We start from the raw sequence: 20,381 nt of genomic DNA, 5'->3' as shown, positions 1-20,381 counted from the left end.
CTGAGAGTTTAAGGAATGAGATGACCTCAGGCAGTTCAATACTTGAAACCAGATCTCCTGATTTCAAGCCCAGCACTTCTTCTACGCCATTTTGGGGGTTAAGAACCCCTTAATTCTAATGTCTTCTCTCCAATGATTACCTTCATTTTCTCCTATACATAACTTGTTTGTATGCAGTTGTTTTTGTGTTGTCTTTCCAATTAGACTGCAAGGTCCCTGAGAGCAGGCACTGTCTTTTGCCTTTCTTCAGGTTTTAGGTATTCAAGGAATGTTGACTGATTGACATGAATTCTTTTGGGAATCCCTTAAAGACTACAGACTCCTTCTGAAAATATTTTTAAATGTATAAAATAAATAGGATTACAATATAAAACCATTGCATTGAAAAATAGTTTTAAAATATTAAGCAAGTTCATTAACTAACCTCTGGTCTACACTTTCCCAAACTTGAAGCTTTTTCATTGTCTTGGCAGCAATTTTGCCCCACAACCTTAAGACTTCCACTAGAAAAAAGCCAAAAAAAAAAAAATCCCCCAAAAGCCTTAGGCTATATAGCATAGTTAGAACTGAACTGAGAGACAAGACTGTGACTCGTGTGTCCTGACTCTACCATCATGTAGTTTTGTGACTTTGAATAAATCATAGCCTCTCTGGACCTGTTTCTTCTTCTGTAAAGTGCAAAAATTGCATTAGATAGCCTTCCAGCTCTAAAATCTTAATGACAGCAATAACTCTCTCATAGTCTTACTGTGACAATCCCCAGAAGCTGATAAAAAAAAAAATCTTTGGGAAATGAGATTGTATTCTAAGGCAAAAATCCCCTCCACTTCTGAGGCATCTCCCTCTGAATAGCTGGTTACTCCTAGAACCTCTATTTTAAGGAGGATGCCCAAGAAATCAATAAACATTTATTAAAACACCGACTATGTGCCAAGCACTGTGCTAAATGCTGGCCAACCATGTCTTCATTTCTTTCCAGGCTGTACTCATGAGTCTCTAGACTTTCTCTAACATAGTCTCACTCCAGTATCAAGTATGTCCACCTCACTCCCTTACCTTTCACCCCTTTCAGCTTTCTTTTATGCCTAGTCTTTCCCCACTAAACTGTAAGCTCCTTGAGGGTAGGAACTGTCTTTCTGTTTTTATTTGTACCCCAGTACCTGGTACATAGTAAGTAATTAGTAAATGTCTATTGCTAGTTTGCTTGCTTATAAGAACAAAATACTTTGAAAAATGGGGGAGATAATCAGTACACTATGCTGGTAGTATAACAATGACCCAGTAGCAACTGAGCTGATTATGTCCCTTGCTAATCCATGAAGTCTGTTAGCCTATACACTGAAATGGAATCCTCTATCTCTAGCAGAAGGCTCTGGTTGTTAGCCACAACAGGCTTATCTAGAGGCCCCTACTGAATGAATGAAATTCTCCTTTCTCTGTAAGATGTTTATAGAGATAAAGGTTTTTCTATTGTAGAACAACAGAAAGGCACAGGAGTAAGGTTATGGGAAGGTGGGAGCACCAGAATGAGAAGTCTTATGAGACATTTGCCTTTGAATTGAGTTTTGATGGAAACTAGAGCTTCTAAGGGCAGCTAGGTGGTATAGAGCTCCAGACCTGGAGTAGAAAAACCTGAATTCAAATCCACCCTCAGACACTTATTAGCATTATGACACTGAGCAAGTCACTTAACTGTGTTTGCGTGGGTTTCCTCATCTGTAAAATGAGCTGGAGAAAGAAATGGCAAACCACACTAGGATCTTTGCCAAGAAAACCCCAAATGAGATCACAAAGAGTAGGACCCGATAGAAATGACTGAATACCAAAAGAGATTCTAAAAAGAGGAAGTGAAGATGTCAGTTGCAAGGCTGTGGGTGGGGGATAACCCTTGCAGAGGCATGGAAATGGAAGCTGGGAAAAATGCTTTCCTTCTTTGGAGCCTCAGTTTCCACATCTATAAAGTGGTGGGGGTGGGGAAGGAGTATTAGGATTCAGCAGCTAAGTCACTTCCTCACATTGACTGTCAGTGACCTAGTTCCAAGAGCTTCATTTTAGAATGATGACACTAATATCTAAGTCAAATGCTTATCTTTAATTTGTGTGTCAGAGGAAAGGCCTAGAACGATTTGGTTAGCTTCAATTATGCTTTGTTACAAGCAAGAGGATAGGGGAGGGGGCAGCTAGGTGGCGCAGTGGGTAGAGCACCGGCCCTGGATTCAGGAGGACCTGAGTTCAAATCCAGCCTCAGACACTTAACACTTACTAGCTGTGTGACTCTGGGCAAGTCACTTAACCCCAATTGCCTCACAAAAAAAAAAAAATTTAAAAAAATTTTTTAAAAAGGGGCAGCTAGGTGGTGCAGTGGATAAAGCACTGGCCCTGGATTCAGGAGTACCTGAGTTCAAATCCGGCCTCAGACACTTGACACTTACTAGCTGTGTGACCCTGGGCAAGTCACTTAACCCCCATTGCCCCGAAAAAAAAAAAAAAAGAGGATAGGGGAATGTTATAGTTGTTCCAAAGATTTGACAAGAATTAAAAATATATATCTCGGGGCAGCTAGTTGGCGCAGTGGATAAAGCACCCGCCCTGGAGTCAGGAGTACCTGAGTTCAAATCCGGTCTCAGACACTTGACACTAGCTGTGTGACTCTGGGCAAGTCACTTAACCCCCCATTGCCCCGCAAAAACCAAAGACAAACAATATATAGATAGATAGATAGATAGCTTTTGTTGTTTTTTTTTAATGTATGGTCAGATTCTTTGCAGCAATAGTGAATAGAATGCTTGACTGGGAGTCAGGAAGATCTGGGTTCAGATCCTGCTTCTGACTTACTAGCTGCATAACCCATAGCTTGTTACTTAACCCCTCTGGGTCTCAGTTTCCTCATCTGTAAAGGAAAAAAAAGGGTGGGGGGGATCAGACTAGATGCTTTCTGTTGCTTTTTCCAGATCCTCTTCCCCATATTATGTGCATATCATGCTTATCAAATGTTCGAGATTCCACTAAAAGAAAAGAAAAGGATCTTCTAAGACATAGGTCAGCTTTAGAAAAGTTTTCTTCTATTGGATTTCAGCTTTCGGAGCTCTCTTTAAACGGTTTTTTTGGTTTTGTTTTGTTTTGTTTTGTTTTGGGATGGTAATTGCATAACAATCTCCCTTTTTCTCCTTTTGCCAAATTTTGCACTACTCTCTTACTGAAGTGTACCAGTGGTATTTGAACAGGTAATTTCTACCTTTGAACCTGTTGCAATCAGGTACAAAGATTACTGAGTTGCCTTGTTGGCCACCCTTAGGGCAATGTAAGTGGGCTCCAGGTACAGTTGCTTCCTAGGGACGGTTGTGTGGAAGACAGCAAGTCTTGTACAGCAAGCTTTGTGGGGCATATTTCCTGAGCTCAAGAAAGAAGTATTCCTTCAAGGTAAGTTGCAATAAAATCTCCTTCCCGGTCTGATGGGTGTGTGTGTGTCTATATCCTTTTCTCTAGCTTCTTTTCTCAGGGCAATAAAGCCTCAGGGTTAGTGTTTACTAAGACCAAAGCCTAGAAGTCAGGGGGTTCTATAGTATTTTGAATTTTTTTTGGGGGGGGGACGAGTCATTTTCTGTCTGCAGGGGGTGCTCTGTATTTCTACTGAATCCCATTTTTATAGCACTCTAAGATTTATAAACTCTGTTCTTCACAACCCATAAGGCATTAGCTTAATTTTACAAATGAGGAAGCTGAGGGGTGGTGGCATAAAGTGACTTGTTTATAGTCACATAAATTCTTAAAGCTGAATTTGAACCCAGGTATCTAGAGTTAGTCTATCACCCTATTTATTATATCATATTGGCTCTAAAATATTTTTTCATTCTCATAAGGTATGCTGAAATTTTATGTATGAGTCTAGGAATTAGCCTTTGTGGTGGGGGTGAGGGGAATGGGTATAGGAGGAAGAAAAGATATATGATGAGTATGAGAATTTCCCATTGGTGCATTCCAAAACCAATGTATCCATACAGTTATACATATGTCATTCATTGGAAAGCTTTCTGGATTTAGTGTCAGGAAACCTGGGTTTGAATCTTTTCTCTGCCAAGTACTACCTTTGTGACCTTGGGCAAATCACTTACACACTCTTGAAAACTTTAGTTGTCCCTCTGTAAAAGGAAAATGGACTGACTCAGTGACTTCAGAGGTACCTTTCTACACTAAATTCCTGATCTTTGCTGGAGAAAATAGAAACCTCCATGTAGGAGTCTCCACATACTAAATGTGGAGAAAGCAATATTGCTGTTCTAAAAGTTTTTTTTTTTAATTAAGAAAACATAGAACTGAAACTAGAACACTTAATTCTTGAGTAGGAACCAAACATAAGGAAGTTGTAGGATATTCTAGAACTAGGATAATCCTCTAGCATCCCAGAATGTCAGAACTGAAAGCAACCTTTAAGGATTTGAACCAACCTTATTTTTAGAGATGAGCAGATGGAGACAAAGAGAAGAGAATTATTTGTTTAGGGTCACATAACTTGAAAGTATCAGAGGTGGGAACACTTGGGACTCCCAAGTCTCAGGTTAGTGTTTTTGTTTTTAACCATTCCATGGTAAATTTTACCAATTGCTAAGAAAATACATCACCAAATAATCAGTATGCCAGTTTTGGTTAACATGTTTCCTAGTCCACTCTCTTCTTGGCTTCTCTATAGAAAGAGCTATTTGGTGTTGAGTAGGTAGATGCCAAAAGGTCAGGCTGATGTCTAGATTGGATTAAGTTATTTTACTCTTGATCTTCCCCACTTTTTTTCCAATCTATTATTTCTGAGAGAGAAAGATTGGTTTAGATGATCTCCATCATGTACAAGACTCAGCAAAAGCCTTCTTAGTGAGATTTGATTTTAAGGTAGTATAGAACTGTCTAAAACATAGTCTTTAATCTTTTTTGTGTCACGTACGCCCTACCCCCTTGGGGAGTCTGGTGAGTACTGTAGATGTCTTTTTAGAATCATGGGGCTTTTTTTGTTTGTTTTGGGGTTTTTTTTGTGGGGCATTGAGGGTTAAGTGACTTGCCCAGGGTCACACAGCTACAAAGTGTCAAGTGTCTCAGGCCGCATTTGAACTCAGGTCCTCCTGAATCCAGGGCTGGTGCTTTTATCTACTGTGCCACATAGCATGGGTTTTTGTTTTTTTTTTTAAATTAAAATTTAAGAAAAAATGATAAATTTCAATTAAAGATAGTGAAAATAAAAACATACTTATTTCCCTTATCCAAGTTCACAACCTCTACTCCCTAAAACTATCCATAGACCACTTGCAGGTCCATTAAGAACCCTGGTCTAAATCCCAAAGTTCTAATGATGAAACATACTATCCACCTCCAGAGAAAGAACTGGTATTGATTGAATACATACTGAAGCATGCTATTTTTCACTTTCTTTCATTTTTTTCTTTTGAATCTTCTTATACCAAATGACTGAAATGGAATTATTTTACATAATTGCACATGTATATTATATCTGATGACTTACTGCCTCTGGGAGAAGGGAGAGGGGGGAGGGATGGTTAGAATTTGAAATTCAAAACTTTAAATAAAAATATTTTAAAAAAGAAGAACCCTGGTCTAAAGACAGAATCCTAGCTGATTGGACATCTGATCAAAAAAAAAGGCAAAATGCCTGATAATAAGCTCTACTTGTTTTGAAAAAATAAGAAGCGGGGGAGGGGAATGGTTTTGCATTCTCGAATACTTGAGGTAGATGTAGGAGGAGCTAAATTAAATTGAGGAGCAAATTAACCCTTTTCCCCAAGTTTTCCCAAGTTAAGCTTCCATTCTTCTATTCCTCGTTTTTCCCAAAGCTTTCCCAAGGCCATAAAAACCCAAGCAGAAGAATGCAAATGAGATTACCATAAGATAGGCTAATTGTAACTGGGGTCCAAGGTTGGGGTGGAATGGAGATAAGAGGAGCCCACACTGAAACTGGTTTATGGGTGGGCTTCTACCCATTAAATCCTTACTCCCTAATCTTTAAATTGTCTGCATACAGACCTTGGTCAGAACTGGAGTCAGACCCCACAGGCAGGCATGACCAAGGTAGCTAGCTGGGAGCAGTCTTTTTGCTCCTTGCCTCCTAGTAGTATGGTCAAAGGTCAGCTTTTCCTAGGCTCTTCCTCCTCTGTTCAAACAGAAGTCATTCTAGGTGACTCTTTTACTGGAAAGCCTCTGGTGTGTTCAACTTGTTGGGCTGAGGGGTGGTGGCAGGGTTTTGTTTAAGGTGGTAAAACACAGGCAAGGCTCTGTTGGGTTTATAACCCTGAAGCAGAAGTCAGTTGGAAGTCTCTTAGGCGGGAGTTAAAGGCTTTGAAAAGAGCCAGCTTAGCCCGGGACGACTTCTTTCCTGTCAGAACACTTCCACTTTCAGTTATAAAAGAGCAACCAGGAAGTGGAGAGAGCCCTGGCTATGTAAGGGAGAGCTTGCTCATGCCTGACCTGTGTACACACGAGCTGGGGATAAATGGAGGGTGACCACACCGGCTCTGAGTCTGAGACCTGTCTGTATGATCGTATGGAAGAGATCTCCTGAAGCTGGCCAGGCCTCAGTGGGACCCAGGACAGTGAGAAGCAGGCTTAGTGGACAGAAAGAAGCCCCAGGCAGTAACCCAAACCAAGGCAGATTGACTGATGCTGCTCCCACATCAGGTAAGGGCAACACCCTAAGGGGTCTAATTGCACAAGACTTATTGTGAAAGTATGGGAAAGATCTGTGGGGCAACCCCCATTTCTTTCTCTCTTCCTCCTGCCTAGCCAATGCCTGGCCATTTAGAGGGTCTTTTGTGATCTTTTTTAAATAAGAATTATACCACATGGAACTTGGATTGCCTAAAAAAAGGTTGTGGACAATTGGGAAAAGATGCCCAGAATCTGAGCAGTAAGATGGTGTTATTTTCTGGGGACCAAGGCAGAGAGAGCTCTTTGTATGACTAGCTTTGAAAGGTGCCTTCTATATTGGGGAGCAGCAAGAAAGAACAGTGAGGCCTGGATCATCATCCTTCCCTCACCCCTGAGTGATTTATGGAAATGCAGGGTTAAAATTCAGGACTGGACTTTCGGGTCTTTGGGGTTCAGGCACTAGTATTATTGATCTTGGAGTTGTCCGTCCGTGTGCTGTCCATGGGATCTAGAGATGGAAGAAAGCTCAGACCAGACCATCTTTATGTCTTAGCAGTGAACTGAAGTTCATAGGTAGGAATGGTGGAGTCCTTTTATCTCCTATCTGCCCTTCTCTGCCTCCCCCACCCCCCACCTTCCTCTCTCTTTTCTCCCACACTCATCCCATGGTAGGAGAGGGACTGAGTAAATCAAAAGATTGGGTATGTTAGAACCTGGGGGGAAAATGTGAAGCATGATACATTTACACTCTGGGAAAAATTGAAGTAGAAAATAAAAGGATTCTATTTGACTTAAAATTCTAAGTATTTTAAATTCACAACTCTTCAAAGCCTAGTTTAAATCCAACCATTTAGATAAAACTTTCCAATGAATCCACAAGTATTAAGAACCTACTATGTGCAGGGAATATAAAGAATGAAACAAGGGGCAGCTAGGTGGCACAGTGGATAGAGCACCGGCCCTGGAGTCAGGAGTACCTGAGTTCAAATCTGGCCTCAGACACTTAACACTTACTAGCTGTGTGACCCTGGGCAAGTCACTTAACCCCAGTTGCCTCACTAAAAAAAAAAAAAAAGAATGAAACAATATAAATATAATATAAAAAAATGAAATAATCGCTGCCCTAGAAAAGCTTATACTCTATCAGGGAATACCACACCTATGTATGTATACAGTAGTTATTTTCAGGATAGTAAGTGGGGACAAGGGACAGTCTACTAGAAGCTTGGTGAGTGGAAATCAGGAAAGACTTCAGGTAGGAAGTAACATTTTAATTGAGGGCTTTTAAAGAAGCTGGAGAGTCTGAGGTAAAGGTGAGTGAATGCATTCCAGCTATGAACAACAGCAATTGCTAAGGCAAGGAGATGGGAGATAGAATGCCATGTGACAGGACTAGGACACCAACCAGGACAGTATGGCTGGGAAATAATGTATGCTAAGCCTGGGAAGATCGGTCAGGGCCAGGTTGTGAAAAGCTTTAAATGCCTAACAGGAGATTGCATTTTGACTTGAAGGAAATAGAGCAATACAGGAACTTATTAAGCAGGAAAGTGACGCAATCAGACCTGTGCTTTAGGACCATGATTTTGGCAGCTGAGCGGATGAAAGATTGGAGAAAGGAGAAGCTTGAACTAAGCAGACCAACTAGGAGGTGATTATAGTAGGTCAGGTGACAAAGAACTGAACTAGGGTTGGTGATCATCTTGTGAACTGAAGAAAAGAGAAGATGTATGTCAAAAGGTTTTGTCAACAGGATATGCAGGGTGATTGAATGAATGAATAAAAAGCATTTATTAAGTGCTTTCTATGTGCTAGGCAGTCATGCCAAGTTCTGGGGACATAAATTCAAAAATGAGATAGACCCTGCCTTCAAGGAACCTTCATTCTAATAGGGAGTAGTGACTAGAGATATGTCTTGCAGTCTGGGATGTCACAGACATAGTGAACAGAGCCATAGGATCCTCAGTTGATACATCCTTTCTAGAAACAATGGTCATATTTAGATTGCAAGAAGATGGCTGGAGTTGTGGTTGATTGGCATGTGAAACAGTGTATTAAAAACTCAGGGAGGGGGTAGTGGAGAGAATATCTAAGAGGAGAGCATAGTCAATAGTGTCAAACTCTCGGAAGATGAAGATTGAGAAGTCCTTTAAATGTGGCAATTAAGAGATCCTTGGTAACTCAGAGACAGTTTGGTCGAGTGAGGTAAGACCCCAGATTGTAGGGGCCTGAAGTGCTAGAGCCGAGAGGGAATGGAGGCAACAAATGTAAACAGCTTTTTCCACTAGTTTGTTTGCAAAAGGGAAGAGAAAGATAGGTGGATAACTTTAAGTCATGGTAAGGGTCAAATGAGGTTTTGTTTTGTTTTAAGGTTGGTTGGGGAGAGCATGTTTGCAGGCAGCTTGGAAGGACCCAGTAGATAAGGAGAGATTTTTCAGTAGTTCCAGCCCTTATTCAATTCGTATATAGTATATTAATGTTAATTTTTAAAAATTCTTCCATGTATATTGGCTTTATAACTAGATTACAAGATTACTAAAGGCAATGGCTACTGTGGTAATGGAGAGCACTTGTCTTCTCTTGGTGTTCAAATAGGTGTTATAAATCTTGATTGCAAAAGAACTGTGACTTGATCAGTGTGGCTACTTCTTCCACTAATGCATTTTATAACCATTCTACAGTTTAGAATTATGTTTCTCAAAAGTGTGCCATGGGGGGAAGCTAGGTGGCGCAGTGGATAAAGCACTGGCCCTGGATTCAGGAGGACCTGAGTTCAAATTTGACCTCAGACACTTGACACTTATTAGCTGTGTGATCGTGGGCAAATCACTTAACCCTCATTGCCCGGCAAAAAACCCAAAAGTGTGCCATGGTCTACCAATGTACTATAAGTTTCCACTAAGTATGCCCTAAATTGTAAGGAATGTAACCTTGCAGTTAGGGTTTGATGTTAGTTTACTCCCTGTATAGAACTGACCCTACTTCTTAAGTTTTCCTAGTAACTTCTGCTTCTGAGATCAGTGTTATAAGTAGATAGTTGGATTCTTAATTCTCTTTTTGTAATTTTCTTTCACCACTCTCATTTCTTTTCCCAGTTTTTCCTCTGCCGCTCTTATCTCTTTCTTGAACTTTTGCAGAAATTCTCATTGGCTTGTTTCCAATTTGCATCTTTCTTTTGAGGCTTTGTTTGTAGTTGTTTTCATGTTGTCATATTCCAAATTTGTGTCTTCATCTTCCCTGTAAATGAAGTAGTTTTTTATGGTCAAGTTCTTTGTTGCTTGCTCATTTTCCAGCCCCTTTCTTAACTTTGAACTTTATCTTAAAGTTGTACTCTGTTCCCCTAAGAATAGGAATACACTGTCTCAAGCTTCAGACTTTTTGATGCTGCTGTTTTCAGAACTAGTTCTGGAGATCAGCAACTTTTTGGTGCTTCCAAGGTGGTGTGATATGGAGAAAGATGTAGTCACTGCTCTCCTGGTCTTTCCTCTGGTTTTTACCCAGGAAGGGTCCCTGCTCTCCTGCTGCCACAAGCATCAGCATTCTTCTCTACTCTGTAACTGTGTCTAGGTCCCCTGCTTCCTTGTGACCAACCACAAGTGCTCCTTTTTTCACTGGAGCTGGGATCTAGAACTGTGTATGGGCAGTAGAATAGCCAAATGAAACCAGGTCCTGCATCCAGTGCTAGCAAAGACTACTCTTAATCTCTTTCTGACCAGTTGTCCAACCTCCTTACTGCCTTTGGGCCAAGAGTTCCTAAAACTGCTGCTCCTGCTCTCATAGCCACCTCCAAGGCCCACCGCTGATATTGTCACTACATTTGTTCCAGGCCAACCTCCATCCCAGTGTCATAGACCTCTCCTGTTGACCTCCCAAGTTAGCTTATCCTGGAAAAATGTCTTACCCTGACCTTTTGCCTCTGTAACTCCAGTATTCAATTTGATGTGTTATTTTAGTTGTTTGGAGGGGAATGTTAGGAGAATTTGGCTGGGTTGCTTCCTCTACTCTGCCATCTTGGTTATACCCCACTAAGGGTTAGATTTTTATACCCTTTCTTGGAGTGCTGAGAAACTGAGTAACTAATAGGACACACCCTCCCCCATCTAGTTTTATGACTTTTTTGTGACCTTTTCCTTATAAGTATGCCCCAGTAGGAGTTGTGGCGTTTTTATTCATTGGTATCCTATTTCATGGCCAATGCTGAATTTATTTTCCTTGACTATACATTTTTGTCATAAGGGTTTTGTTTTTCTGCAGTTTTTTTGGTGGGTGTGTGGGGGGGAGGTGGAAGAGAAAGGAAATAGATTTTCATTCACTAAAAAAAGTAAATTAAAAAAAATTTTTTTTTGTGGGGCAATGGGGGTTAAGTGACTTGCCCAGGGTCACACAGCCAGTAAGTATCAAGTGTCTGAGACCGGATTTGAACTCAGGAACTCCTGAATCCAGGGCCGGTGCTTTATCCACTGCGCCACCTAGCAGCCCCCAAAAAAGTAAATTTTAAAAAATGGTCTATTAAAAACCAACATTCCCAAGAGCTAAGGAAATCCATATAACTAGATGGCAGCCCCCTCCCCCAACAGTGGGTAGAGTTGCTGGCAAAAGCAGCCAAAGCAGGAAGCATGGCATTACTCAGTTATTACCCTCTCCTGGAGAGGAGGGTGATAATTGCCATCTGTGGCACTGTCACATGAGGTTACTGACACGTTGCTCAAGCGTGACATCCCATATTGATTCCAAGGAGTGGTAGATGAAGATCAGAGTTCAGAAAAGGAAAGACACACGTGTACTGTAATAGAATTATAATGGCAGAAAGACAAGGCTAGCAAACATCTCTTTTGGGCTGTTTCATCTTCAGAGTATTAACCAATTTTCCAGTCTCCTCTAACTTATGTAAATGGGTAGGAACTGGCCTTGAAAAGTTTGCCTTAATAACAAGAGATGGTGACAAAGTTTGGGGTTTGTACTTTGGTTTTCATAATCTGATCCCTGATCATTGGTCAGACTGGATAGTATGAGGTCTGATACTATGTTGGGACGAGAGAAAGGCTCTTTCACAATATATTGTACATTTAGCTATTAACATTGGCATGTGTGCCTGACCTAGTCTAGTGCTTGTTTCTCTTATCTGAAATGTTCTTATCAATTTAACTTTTGATAAGGGCCCTCCTTGTTTCTTCAATCTATGAATTCACTTGCTCAGCACTGGGAAAGGAGAAACCTTTGTTGTTTGTACTAAAACAAGATAATCTCAAGATTCTCTGATTTGTTTGAGCACAATGGCTTCACATTGTAAAAATCTGAATATCAAACGGATTTTTTTTGGTCCCACCCTATGAGGAATTTGACAGATACATCTCCTGTTCCTTCTTCATAGCCATTATGCTTTGGAGTATTTTATAAGATTTCAAAATTTGTTCTGCTAAATACCATTTCTAAGACCCAGTATGGCCAGGGTCTTAAAACAATTCCATCAGCTGATGCTCATATGACACTTCAAACCTCAGTGTCTACTCTTTAAAAACTCTTAGGAACTTAACCAAATGAAACAGAGGAATAAAATCTTATTCAAAGCCCTAGCACTTCAACGAAGTTAAAAACAATCAAATTAAAAGATAACTTTCCTTTCCTCCCTGTCCTAAATTAGGCTGAAATATTGCCCTCTTTGGCTTTTTTCTTTTCTTTTTTATATTATGCCTACTTGTGTTCAGCTCTTATTCTTCTAGCTGGGTTTGTTTTTTGGATTAATTATTAATGTAGATCTTTCTATGTTTTCCTTGTAAATTCACATACTATGGTAATTCAATTATTCTCTAGGTGATGGACATAGAGATTAATTCCAGGTTTGGTTTTTTGTTTGTTTTTTGTTATTATGAAAAAAATCACTATGAATATTATTATCCAGATAGGGCCTTTCCTACCTCCACTCCTGATTATCTCCATTTTATCCTGTATATCTCTCATTTGTACATAGTGGTTTGTGGTATAGTCTGTAGTTTCCCCAATGCCTGTCGCCTTGACTTCTCTTTATATTTCAAAATAAATTTCTCAGAGTTCTGTGGACTGTGACATCAAAGGAAGGATTGGATCAAAAGGTTTGTGATTTATTTCATATACATTACCTGTCTGTCCTTGAGAAAAATCACTTGCCTATGATTTTCAGTTTGCTTATCTACAAAATGATACAGTTGAACTCCATGGGCTTTATGGTCTTATCTAGTTCTAATGACCTTGTTACTATTTTGCTCTCTAAAAAAGTCTATAAGGGGGGCAGCTAGGTGGCCCAGTGGATAGAGCCCTGGATTCAGGAGGACCTGAGTTCAAATCCGTCCTCAGACACTTGGCATTTACTAGCTGTGTGACTCTGCGCAAGTCACTTAACCCTCAATGCCCAGGAAAAAAAGTCTATAGTCTATAATCCGCCAAGAATGTACTAGAATACCTATTTCCCTATACTCATGATGTTTGATTCTTATCGCCTTTTTGTTTCTATTTGTCATGTTAGTGGCTCTAATTTATCTACAATTTGTCTTGGTTTGTATCACTTAAGGAATCTGAGCATATTTTCAAGTTGTTTATAACAATGTGTATTTCTTGCTCTTAAAAATTATCTATCAGCGATATCCTCTGTTGCTCCATTAGGGAGCTGAATAGGTTCTATTTTAAAAACAGCTGTCAATTCCTTAGATTCTGGATGTCAGATCTTTTTTGTCCATTGAAAACTATTTTCAGCAAGTATATCAATCTATTTTCTCCCCTCCCCCTTTTAATATTAATGGAACTACTTTCTATTAAATTATTCTAAAAATCAGTTTTTGTCTCTAATTTCTTCCATTTGATTAAAAATTTTTTCTGCAAAGGTGAGGTAAATTGCTTTTTCATTCATAGATTTTCAGAAAGCCACTATTAGTAAATGCTGAATAGTAACCACAGCATTCCAAATTAGGTGTATTTCTTAAAACCAGACTTGCTTTTGGCTCTTCAAAGATGTACTCTGGTCATATAGCTCTTGCTTTCTCCTCCATGCTAGGCTCATTCTGTTAATGCTTTTACTGGTAGGTAAGTCTCAGATCTCAGGGATGGGCTGAGAGAAAGTCGAAACTACCTAGAACATTTTCTTCCTCTTCCTCATATCTAAATATCACTTGCCTTTCAATGCTCTGCTCAAAGCCTATCTCTTCCATGAAATCTTTACTGACTACCTGTACAGGACACCCCCTTCTTGGATTTCCAACTGTGCTTAGTCATTAAGAGCTAGCATGGAATATTGTATTTGCAGTCAATCAAACTGGGTTGAACTCCAACTTTACCACTTTTGTGCTCTGAAGTAATTTTTCTCTCTAGCTACAAACTGCTCACCTACAAAATAAAGAGGCTGCACCAGATGATTTTCCAATTTTCTTTCAGCTCTAAATCTTATGATAGCATGACCCTAGTAATAATTCACATTTATATAGTGCTTTGAGGTAGGCACTTTAAGTATTCTCTCTATTGTAGAAATAAAGAAACTGAAATTCAGAGGTTAAGCCACTTATCCAGGGTCACACAGCAAGTCAGTTTTGGAGCTATGACTTTTAACTCAGGTCTTCTAACTCCCAGTCATTATTTCTTATATACTATAGTGCCAATCAGGTTAGCACTGAATTGTTCTCACATGAGTGTTTGCGGATTCTCACAACTAGACTATAAGCTTCTTTTTTTTTTTTAGTGAGGCAATTGAGGTTAAGTGACTTGCCCAGGGTCACACAGCTAGTAAGTGTTAAGTGTCTGAGGCCGGATTTGAACTCAGGTACTCCTGACTCCAGGGCCGGTGCTCTATCCACTGAGCCATCAGTGGATATAAGCTTCTTAAGGCCAAGAATTATTTAAAATTTTTCTGTTCCCAGTGATATGTAGCATGGGTTAATGTTAGGTAATACAGAAAAAGAATGGAAGTGGTGGTAAATTTCTGCTCCTGCAATAAGTGCACATAAGAACCCAAGATTTTAATCTATAGTTCATGCTCAAATTTGTGTTTTGAATAAATATTTTAGATCATTGCAAAGTCCTTTGATATCAATAGTTTTAAAAGTAAATTAACTAGAAAGGACATATGAAGGAAGATGCTATCTGCATTCAGAAAAAGAACTGATAAATAGAAGTATGTACAGAACTATTTAACATATATTTACACATATATGTATATGTTGTACTTACATATCTGTCTGTATGTAAAGGTGTAGGTATAGGTATATGTATATATACACATTCACAGACACAGACACAGACACACATATATTTGTGTCTAAAGGTAGCCATCCCTTGCAGGGGAGGGGGGAAGAAGGGAAAGGGAAAAAAAGGGTGGGAAGAAATTTACATGATAAATTTATTATATATTTAAAAGGAATAGCAAGTTGTACATAATAGATTTGCAGTTTCATGTGCAATCATCTTTTTTATTATATTATGTTATGGAAATTCTTGTTTTAATAAAATAAATATGTATTTTTTAAAAGTAAATTTACAATCTTAGATTTAAGAAGATAATGAGAGTACCTGAGCTATCTATAATCAACATTGTTGAGACTGATCCATATGTATAGTCTGATCATCTGGCCTCTGTCTTCCCTTACCTTATAAATAATAGAGTATATGTAGCATGCTTGCATAGATATTCGCCCCTTACAAAATAAAAGATACTGTTCCTCTGATTCTCAGAACCACTCAGTGAGGTAGACTGGGCAGGTGATAACAGTTTTATAGATGAGGAGACTGACTTAGATAAAGCGAGTAGAGACCTAACATGATACTAAAACTCTGTCACTTTACTTCTAGTGCAGTGTCCCTCTTATTATATGAAAATATCCTGTGAACTCAAGTTCAGTTTATAGAGTTTTATTTAGCTCAAAGCCATGGAACCCAGTAAAATGGATTCATACATTATTCTCACCATATAATGTGACTTTCTTAGCACTGTACTCTGGTTATATGAGCCACCAGACCACAGGGCCTATTTTTATGTGTCATGATGCTAACCACACTAGGACCTTTATAAGAATTCAGCAAATTCTTGATTCATCTACAAATGACATTTCTTTTTCAGTATGGCTTGTAAAAAAAAAAGTAGTGCAAAAAACTCATGAACTTTATAACAAATTTATATTTTAATCAAATATCCATGTACATCAGAAAAAGGCCATGTGAGACCTGAGCCTACAGAAAGTTATGCTTCATTATGAGTTATTTAATTAAATGAAATAGACTTCACAATGACTTTGTGAGGCCCCGACTTCCCCCAAACAGGTCTGTGGTCTGCTGTTCTATACCAATGAAAGGAAGAATGCAATAGTAGACATCATCCAAAAATGGTATATGATCTAAAGTTACTTCTGACTTCAGAATAAATTTTTACTTTTATCTATGGTCCTAAAATAACTCATTTTCCTAAATATAATTTTTATTAAAGTTCAAAACAAGTTTGTCTTTCCTGAGCACATATAAATACACAGCAGAAGGAAAGGTACTAGATACTGTTATGGAAGGTCATAAATAAAGTATCCTAAAATTAAAAAAAAAATCTGTCAAGGCTTCACAGAGGAGAAACTCATGGTTGAGTTGATTCTATAGATTGATCCTTGAACACAACAATCTAAATCTGATCTTGATTTCCTATTAAAATATTTCCTATTAAAGTATTATCTTTTTTATTTTATTTTTTATTTTTAGTGAACCAATTGGGTTTAAATGACTTGCCCAGGGTCACACAGCTAGTAATTGTTAAGTGTCTGAGGCCGGATTTGAACTCAGGTCCTCCTGAATCTAGGGCCGGTGCTTTATCCACTGCACCACCTAGCTGCCCCTTAAGTAAATATCTTCTACACTTTCTCTTAGCTTAATGATATATCAAAGGTGTCAACTATTTTAATCGTTTGACAAATATAGGTGATACATATAAAGAATACTAAGAATACTAAGCAATGGCAGAGGCAGCTAGGTAGTACAGTGGATAGAATAGTGGTTCCTGGAGTCAGGAAGATCTGAGTTCAAATCCAGCCTCAGACACTTGTTAGCTGTGTGTCACTGGACAAGTTACTTAACTTCTAATTACCTCAGTTCCTGATCTTTCAAACAAGGAAACACTGGAGAAGGAAATGTCAAACCACTCCAGTATCTTTGCCAAGAAAACCCTGTGAGGAGAGTCCATGGGGTCACATAGAGTTAGTTGGACACAGCTGAACAACAATAAAGCGATGGCAGATGCCTGCTGCTGAAATAAATTCACATATGAACAAAAGATTTTAAAGCTGAGTGCTGTCAAATAGTAAATAGTTATATAAAGTCAGGAATGGGACAGTTAGAAAATTTCATATAAGAAAATTTTCTTTCCCCTAATGTAGATGAGAGCTTATGAATGGAAAAAAAAAATTTATCAAGTACTTACTGAGTGCTAAATATAAGTTGCAAAAACAAGACAGTGCCTACCCTGAAGGAAGGGTGTTGCCCTGATAAGCCATAAAGATGGACACTATGACCAGAGGGCCATCAGTTGACTTGCCCTTTCCAGAGGCTTTGTGGTAGATTTGATTATATTTCTCCTAGAAAAGGAGAGGTGGGAGGTGGGGTGAAATAGTGTGATTTGCTAGGTCTCCATGAGGTGATAGGATTTGCTAGGTAAAGCAGAGTTTTACCCTCTCACCATTCAGGACCCCAGGGCTCCAAAGTAGGAGTTACAGAACTGAGTGGCTCAGCTCTTCCAGGGCAGGCATGGTCTCTAGACCATGAGAGATATTGAAAGAATATTTTAGTGGATGGCAAACAGATAACTGGGGTTTTTTTTTGTTTTGTTTTGTTTTTTTAGTGAGGCAATTAGGGTTAAGTGACTTGCCCAGGGTCACACAGCTAGTAAGTGTTAAGTGTCTGAGGCCAGATTTAAACTCAGGTCCTCCTGAATCCAGGGCCGGTGCTTTATCCACTGCGCCATCTAGACCCCCCCCCCCCCCCAGATAACTGGGTTTTAATGCATGTTTGGGGCTGGGGCCTGCTAACATATGAGTTACCATGGCCAAAAACTTGGACCAACCGACTAGTGACCAACATCTGGGCATCTAGCTAGGCTGGTTCTCAAACGAGAGTCCGCCACTAGATCCTCCCTTGAAACCTTTGCAGATTGCCAATAATTATCAAAGACTATAGTCCCCTGTAATTTATTGCTTGTGAGAACCCAGGGACATCTCCCGCTCACTACAGAGACAGTGGAATAAGGCTTTAGTGAAAGAAACTGTTTCCAAGTACGTCATGGAAGTGGGGAAGGAAATAGAGAAGACAAGGAACCCCAGATACTATGGATGCATCAGTGCTACCCATCTTCCCTTCCTTCCCTACCTACTGATTGTGAAGTGTACATATGAAAAGTGATTGACAACCTTTAAATGCAAAAGGGGGCGGGGCAGCTAGGTGGCGCAGTGGATAAAGCACCAGCCCTGGATTCAGGAGTACCTGAGTTCAAATCCGGTCTCAGACACTTGACACTTACTAGCTGTGTGACCCTGGGCAAGTCACTTAATCCCCATTGTCCCGCAAAAAAAAAAAAAATTCAAAAGGGGGAAAACTCTGTGTGTGTGCATGCATGTGTGTTCATCAGCAAATAGCACATGAGTGAATTATAAAAGTTTTTTAAATAGAGCTTCTATCTTCCCAGGTGAGGGGTGTATATACATATATTGTTGGTGAGGTGGCTGAACTCTTGGACTCACTAGGAACATGGGGGCCATGCTTATCTGATTAGGAAAGTAAAACTAGTTGGTTGATAAATCTTTACCAGCCAGAGAGAGATTAGTATTGGAAAGTGACCTGAACATAGGATAGGTCTGAATGACTTCACAATCCCTCAAACAGGACCCTACTTAACATGGCCTTTGATGCAGATAACTTGCAGCCTAACCTAAAAGTTCACCTTTAGCATACCACATCCCTTTTGGTCTCATGACTCATCTCTCAACTTTGCTCTGGTTTCTTATCTTTAAGAGAAACAAATAAATGTTTCTGCCCAGTCCCCCCACTGTCAGAGAGGCTGAATTACTCTAGGTCTGAGCAGCATTTTGTAATGCATGGGAAAATGTAACGAGTTTTGGTAGGAGAAGAATATTTAGAAAGTTGTAACACTTTCTGGGCTGTCATACAAAACATTAGTCACCACAATAGCTTTGGGGTATCTGTGGCAATACTAGATACTCCTGGATTGTTAGGTTTCAGACTTGCTTTGAAGAATCACGTGTTTGGTATTTACAAAACAATACTCAAAGCCCATTCTCTTCCAACATCCTAACAAAATCTAAGCAACTGCTTGCTATAGCCTCAACTTTCCTCTTCAGAGGCTCTCACAAGAGAGCCCTTCCTTACCAAAGAAATCACTGCAATGCAAGGTAGAGATTTCTCTTTGAATTGGATTTCCAGGTTAGCCAGAAAGCTCTCTGATAGTTTACATTCTTTGTTTCTTAAGGAAAAGGTAATCTGCTCCTGCCTGCTTTGCTCATAATACCTAATTGGGCCATGTCATCTTCTAACCTTTTGTCCTTTCCTTAGCTGTGTCCTACAGCTATTAAGACTCCAGCTGGAGATGAATGCAGATTACAGTAGTGGACCTAATGGAAGCAAAAGTACCCAGGGCAGTCATGCTAATTCCTTTCCCCTCTGGGCTCTGCTCCAAACCATCTGGACCATCACCCCCATTCTTCCACCCCCAGCTTTTCAGCTTCCTTTTATGTGTGATGCTCCCCCATCAGAATGTAAATTCCTTGAAGGCAGGTTTGCCGTGCCTCTGGTCAGCTAATGATGAACTTGGAAGTTGGGTACTCAAGGAAAACCTTTCCACAGGTTCATTCACATTGCTAAATACCGAAGAAAGGGCTCCAAGCCCTATTTTTTTTTTTTTACAACAGATAAGGGGTAACTGTTCCATCACAACCAGAGATGAATTGATTAAAAACCTAGTAATGTAAACAGGATCCTAAGCATTCTTGTCCATAGAAAAGGATGAGAAGGCCATAGAGTAGAGATATAGTAGAAAGAGCTCTAGACTAGGACTTGAAACACGCGGATGCCCCAACTTTGCCCCAATAGTTATTATTGGACCTCAGTTAAAGTAATTGATGCTCTCTTCCTCAGCTTCCTTGACTGTCCTTATATCAAATGAAACATGTATGAAAGCACTTTGTAAACTGTAATATGCTATATTCCATAGGCAGATCAGTGTTGTGGATAGAGGGTCAACTTTAGAATCAGGAAGACCTGGGTTCAAAGTCCTACCAGTGGAACATACTACCATATGGCTTTGTGAAAGTTCAAATAGCCCCTTATTGCTTCCAGATAACTTTGTAGAACTATAAGTTGTAGAGTTGGTTGCCAGTTTGCATTGGCAGTGGGGATTTATTCACTGGGAATTCCTTATAGCAATGAAACAAAAGGTCCAATTCCCTGTCAAAAGTAATAAACATAAGGTATTTCTCTTGACCTTCTCACATCCCTAGGTGGAAATGATAACTCCTTTCTTGGAGTCCAATAATACATTGGACTCTTCCTACCCATTTATCACAAAATACTTTTTTTCTCCTTTTATGTATGTCTTCTCTCTCCTACCAGACTCTGAAGTCCCTGGGAAATAGAGGCTGAATCTTACTCACCTTTACTACAATGGGTTATGTATTAGTTAGATATTTAATACACATTAATTTTTATTGACTTTACTAAAAAGATAACCACACTTT

General features: G+C 39.5%; 1 protein-coding gene across 5 annotated transcripts in view; it reads left to right on the top strand.

Moving 5' to 3' along the window:
• The first annotated feature begins 3,284 nt into the window (after positions 1–3,284).
• The window catches only part of ACSL5 (acyl-CoA synthetase long chain family member 5), a 56,141-nt gene continuing 39,044 nt past the window's right edge, over positions 3,285–20,381 (top strand). For 4 of the 5 annotated variants that reach the window (XM_043982540.1, XM_043982541.1, XM_043982539.1 and 1 more), the window contains exon 1: positions 3,285–3,420. The gene's annotated coding sequence lies outside the window, so the exon portion shown is untranslated. Of the gene's footprint in view, positions 3,421–6,272; positions 6,676–20,381 lie in introns of those variants that run through there. The other variant, XM_043982538.1, reaches the window with a different exon arrangement.

The sequence above is a fragment of the Dromiciops gliroides genome, chromosome 2 (assembly GCF_019393635.1).
Source record: "Dromiciops gliroides isolate mDroGli1 chromosome 2, mDroGli1.pri, whole genome shotgun sequence".
Classification (NCBI taxonomy): Eukaryota; Metazoa; Chordata; class Mammalia; order Microbiotheria; family Microbiotheriidae; genus Dromiciops; species Dromiciops gliroides.
Note: the sequence above shows the minus strand (reverse complement) of the source record. Positions and strands in the feature narration are given on the sequence as shown.